A 6,614-nucleotide genomic window follows, 5' to 3' on the forward strand; every position below is an offset into this window, starting at 1 on the left:
CAGTTTATGAGTATGATGTTAATTTGGTATTGATTCTTTGACAACATTAGAAAAGTGAATACCTAGTAAACAAACCACCGGATTCGAGTAAACAAAAAAGCCTTTATACCCTGCACCAATAAATAGCCAAAAAAAAAAATATATTCATCAAGTTTTATTGTCAAACTTTACTTATAAATGGTTAACTTATCCTCAACAACCTTAGATGGTTATACAAACAGGTGATCCAATTCACTACTTTTTAATTATTTTGGCATCAATAATGTGGTCGTCACAATTAATATTTGGTAATGCATTGAAAATATACAAGCATAAATATAAAAATGCATAGTGATATCTTATCATCCTCAGAAGGAGCACTACTTTTAAAATTATTAACAATGAAAATTGGTTAAATCGTGTTAATTAATTTATAGTAATACAAATGGGCAAACATAGAGCCTAAACTTGATTTGTGGATTTTACCTTGCAGTGAAGCTCTTCCATCTGTTCTATCAAGATTTATGTCTGCATAACATTGCAAAATTAGTACATTTTTAAAAGCTGATTATATAAGGGTTCTTATGAAAGAAGCTTAATTATGACAAAACTAAAACTCAAAACCCAGCTTACATAAACTGCACCAGTCCCCTTGTCCATAAGATTAATCTTCGTCAAAACACCAAACGTCCTCTCCCTTGCCGACACCACCATGACAAACCCTAGCCGCCATCTCTGTTATAAACAACACGGAATCAAACATTACAGAAAACAAATTAAACCTGCAGTTTACTTTCGGATGCATTCAATACAGTTATTAGGGTTCATAATGTACAAAATCAAATCAAAGAAAACGGATTTTCCATAACAATCGGACAATAGGGTTTTATAATAACATCAATAATCTATTACATAAACATAGATTTACTAAACAAAATCAACGGACGAACACATAATGGATGAATTAACAACGAAATTAAGAAACATACCTTAAAGATATGATTGAGTGATAGATTAACAACCGATTGATGAAGAAACAGAGTAATGTACGTAATTCATTTGTAGATCTAGGTTTTTTGATAACAATAATTCTTACATATGGAAACTGATTCATATTTGGAAGATGATTTGAGAGAAGATGAAAGGACGATTGTGTGGGATTTGGGATTCTTCTGGCGTAAGTTATCAATCGTAGAATAGGAAGAGTGTATTGAGATTTGCTGCTAAAGGAAAAATTGAGGAAACAATCAATTGCCACGTGTCAGACACATGGGTAAGAGGATGACAAGTGGCTAAAAATTATTTTGTTTTATTAGAAGTAGTAGATTAGTATCTATTTTTATTTGTTATTAATGTTAATAATGTTATTATTAACGTTTTGTTTACTTATGATTAATTTATTCTTATAATTTTATTTCTTTCATTTTATTAGTATTCTTATTACGTTGTTGTTGTTGTTGTTGTTATTATTATTATTATTATTATTATTATTATTATTATTATTATTATTATTATTATTATTATTATTATTATTATTATTTGTTTGTTAAGTCAACTATTATAAAAAAGAGGAAAACTGTTGTTTGTCTTATGAGACATCAATAATTACACATGTGTGGAAATATATGATCCATTGATATTGGATGTTTAAAGAATAATTTTTCAAAGTCATTGTTCTTATCATTTCAACTAAATAGTAGTAAAAATGACACTTTTGCCTTAAAAATGAGATATCTGTTTAGAGTCCTGTCCGCCTTTGTATTCAAACAAGATTTATGATTTATGGTGTACGTTATTGGTAATTCGGTATAGCAAATGTTGACAACATACTCACATTTTACGTTGTAAGATTTTCCTCTAATCATACTTTATTTTTATACAATCACATTATATATGAATGACCCTCAAATCCCCCATTTATGTTATATGATCATAGTTATGTGTTTTTACATATGATCGTTAACGTCTAACCATTATATCTATGAACATATTTCGACTAAATCAAACGGTTGATTAACCTCTTTGTCATCACTATCTCAATTGTATATTTTATGTCCCTATTTGTACTTATACACAATTACATTGAAATGTAAAACTGCATGTGACACCATTTGAGTTACCATTAAATCCTTTAGTGACAATAATGCTAACAAGAGTATCGTTTTTTATTTTCAAAATTAACGAACATCTTCTCTCAGTTTTCTCACTCCAATTGTGTGTTTTGTTATTGTGATAAGTTACCAGGTGATAACATATTATATTAGTAATGCTGGGTAACGTCAAATGTGGCTCGTCAATACAAAAAATAAGCTAAAACTTAGCCCCCTTGTTTTTAAAGGGCTTGACTACGTTCGGTCTCCCTCATTAATCCCATCTTTTTCAAATTTCGATCTCCTGAATTTATGTTGGAATTTCTATTTTACTTTTTGTTTTTTTAACTTATGTTGGAAATTTTGTGAAAATAACATTTTTCACAAATATAGGAAAAACATTTTTCCTAATTTTGGACTAGAAATAAATATAAGAAACGAAGGAGATTTCATACATTTATTTGTGGGTTTGTGTTCTATTTTGGAAGAGCTTCGCAACGAACTGAACCACGTCCAAAACGGAGCTAAGATGAATGAGATATCGATGCTCAAAGTTTGGTGTTTGAAACATTGAATGCTGAAAAAATTGGGAAAGTGGCACCTTATCCCACATAGGAGGAGAGATAAAACTTAAAGGGGTATTTAAGTGGGAACACTCCATCCTTATTGTTTTATGGATGCACGCACTAAGTGTACTCGCGAAGGGCCCTAACTCGCGCACACGCGCGCGCATGGCGCAATGATGGCGCACTTTGCACTTCGCAACGCCGCTTGAGAGCCGCCTTTGTATTTTTAACCGCGCGCGCGTGGTGAAGCATATGGGCTGCAAGGACCAGGTGGCAGGTAGACCTTGGAGGGTGACGTGGCAGCGGTGCGTGAGTACACGTGGCAGGTTGGCACGCACCGGCACATGGGGCACTGAAGTCGTGCTCGTATAGTAGCGCACGCTCCCAAGGGTGGTGCAGACCTGCTAGCGCACGCGCGCAATAGTTGTGCAAGCCTGCTCGCGCACAAAAGTGAGCCAAAATGGCGCACGCGTGCATGACCGTGCAGACCTGTGCCCGCCAGAACTTGAGCCAAAAAGGCGAGCGCGCACCAGTGTGTCTTGCACGCGCGCGCGCACACAGAAGCTTCCAGACATTAATGACAGAGCAGTTTCATTTCAGCATTTGAAACGGACGAGTCAACGGTTTTGACTGAGAATTAAATGACGAATTAAAGTGCATTGAAGACGTTTAATGCAATTTAATTCTCCCATTTAATTTATTTTTCATTTTCGACCAGGACATGTAGTATAAATATGGAGGACTCCTGCTATAGAAAAGACACCAGTAACACAGCAACATATGCAAACATTTCTCTCCACACTTCTGATCTGTTCTTTGCTCATTTCAAGGTAGACTTCGGGTTCTTGTGGCAGCTCCGACAATACACACTGCTTCAGCAGTTGTAGCTTGGGAAAGAAAACGAGTGCTCCTGGGAGACTTAGAATTTGTTATAAGGGCCCTGTGTTAAACACAACTCTCAGGCAATCTGCATTTCTGTTTCATCTTTTATTCTTGTAATTTAATTTATTTCAGTTGTAAGAGTAGTGTATTTTCTGCTTTCTTTTATTTCTGTATTGTAATTATCGAATAAAACTGTTTTATTTTATTTAATTACGTGAACGGTTCCTACAATCTTAAAACAAATTGGACGTGAATAAATGTTTTAGGGTTTAATCTCGTTTAATAGGTTTTGATAAGAAGAACGGAAAATTACTATGCTTAGAAGTTGTTTTCGCTAAAACTTACTCCAACTCTCGTATGTGATTATGTGCTTTTTTTAAATCGTAAAAATAAAGGTTTGTCATCATGTTCCGAAGTGATAGAAACCCTAGCACGCTCACAAAAAAAGGATCCCAATATTACAAACATGTTTACACCCTTAGAAAACGATGAGCCTGGTTAACGGTAAGTAATCTTGAACCCATTTCCTTCTAATATTAAATAGTTTGTTAAAGTTATTGTATTGATTGGAAATTAGTTACGTAGTATACTATTTTATTAAAGCCTAAAAAACACACCTAATTTTTTTTTTACAATTTTTTTTATTAACAATCGCTATTTAAACTATATAAAAAAATTTCAAAATTTTTTTTGTAGTACACATGTGTACTATTACACAAGTGCAATACAATTTTTTTTCCTGAAATTTTTTAATATAGTTTAAATAGCGAAAATTAGTAAAAAAATAATAAAATTTGGTATTTTTTTTAGTTAGTTTTCGAGTTTTCACGTTAACTAGTGGTTTTCATTTGAACCTTCCCCATATAACTTATGGTTATCAAATATAAGATATATATATATATATATATATATATATATATATATATATATATATATATATATATATATATATATATATATATATATATATATATATATATATATATATATATATATATATAGGGGAGCGCTAAAATGAAAACCACCTCCAGTTGTAAGAACCATGAGAACCACTCTCCACCAATCATATTTAGCCAACAAAAAGGGTAGTTTGGTCATTTACCCCATGTGTCAAATCTCACCCTCTCTCTTCATTTATGTAACACCCCGTGTCACCGAAAGTCAAAGTCAAAGTCAAGATTGACTCCTTTGACTGTAGCTAGTCTATTTTTATGATTTCGTTAGTTGTATTATGTGGAGTAAGTGTTATTAATCAAAGTAATCGAATGTTCATTGACGCGAACCGCTTTACGACTGTGAATAATTGGAAGTAACAATGCGATAAAGTCAATTAATCAATAATCAAGCTAATCAAATCATCATCGAACTCGAAACTTAGATTATGCAACTTTGGTGTTATTATACGTGTGTGTGTGCCTTATGTGTTACTTGTGCATGTTTACTTTATGTTATGTGTGGTAATCAATCGAAACTCGAATCGAAACTCGAAACTCAGTCAAACTCAATCGAAATCGAATTATGATAATTGGTGGCGAAAAGACAGCGCGAGACATAGGTGATTGTATGTTAGATACAGTGGTTGGGATTAAAAGTAATTTGAATAGGAAACTCTATCGTATTCTCATCAATTGCAATCGAAATCGAAATATCAAAAAATCGCCACACTGAACGCTCGAATCAAGCAGCTGAACGATCAGGCTCTCAGCCGATCAAACGGCCCAGCCGATCGGACTGCTGTCCGATTGGACTGCTGTCCGACCGGACAGGCTATCCGACCGGGATGCCTGGCCGACTGGCTAGCCCTTTCCACTTTTGGCATCCTATAAATACCCTTGTCATTGTCATCTTTACCACTTTTGGAAAGCTCTGACCGACCAGCTCGTGCTCTCATCCTTTTTCTCAGATTTCTCTCGATTCCGGAAAGATTTCATCCTAAATCTTGTATTTTCTTGATCTATGCACACTCTTACATCTTTCTATCTTTCAAATCTTGATTCTAACCGTGAAATCATCAAGATTCAAGTGTTCTAGGATGATGTCATCATGGTGTTCTTGAAGAACTTCATGTTTTGGCTTCAATCCACCAAGAATCACTTTGATCTAGTCGATTTCCACATAAACAAGCAAAGATATTTCATAGATCTAAACATTTCCCGGTGAAAAGGATTGAAAGATGTTTTTTCCAACTTCCTTTCAACTCTTTTACACTCAATGCCTTCAAACCGATAGAAACGGAACTTGTGCCGACTTGCTAATCATTTCGGTGGTTGCACGACTCAAGATCCGGATTCTATTCACGAGGTTCACCGATTTCGGGTTAAACGTTAAGCTCTGTTCCGAACAGTTCACCGGCCGGACTTGGGTGACTCCTGTCCAATCAGGAGGAACAAGTAAGAACGAGGGTCCAATGGTTCAACTCGTTATCAAGGCACCTCGATATAACGATAAACCATCAGAACAGCCAAGTGTTAGACGAACAGGACGACCAGGTCAGGAAGCTGACCGATCGGGCTGACTGTCCGAACGGACAGCCTAGCTGATCGGACAAGCCAGCCGATCGACCAGGCCAACCGATCGGCTAGCACATGGCGCCACACTTTAACAATTTCATGAAGTCTAGTATTGATCGAAATATTGTTCGATCGGACTACGGACTGATTTGAATTACTCTTCGGATCATGAGATACTATGCTTCAACACTTAACCGATTTTCAACATGTTCAACACGTTGGAGTGCCACCCAATCGGTCAAGCCGTCCGACTAGGTGACACCCTGATAAGAACTTGTTGCTGAAGTACCTAACCGATCGGTTAAGCCGACCGATCGAACGGTCCGTTCGATCGATCGACCTGAAAGGTAAAGACACTTCAATGTTTTCAAATGCTACAACGAAAACTTCAAAAGTCAAACCATCATACACAAACACATCCTTCTCAAAGGAAGAAACAATCCACATTAACAGTCCATCCGATCGGCCTACCGACCGACCAGACAGACTGTCCGGACGGACTGGTTAACCGAACGGTCAAGCCGTCCGATCGGACCTACCGTCCGATCGACCAGGCTGTTCGACCCTCCAACACTTGTTTTCGTTTT

The sequence above is a fragment of the Helianthus annuus genome, chromosome 12 (genome assembly GCF_002127325.2).
Source record: "Helianthus annuus cultivar XRQ/B chromosome 12, HanXRQr2.0-SUNRISE, whole genome shotgun sequence".
Taxonomy (NCBI): domain Eukaryota; kingdom Viridiplantae; phylum Streptophyta; class Magnoliopsida; order Asterales; family Asteraceae; genus Helianthus; species Helianthus annuus.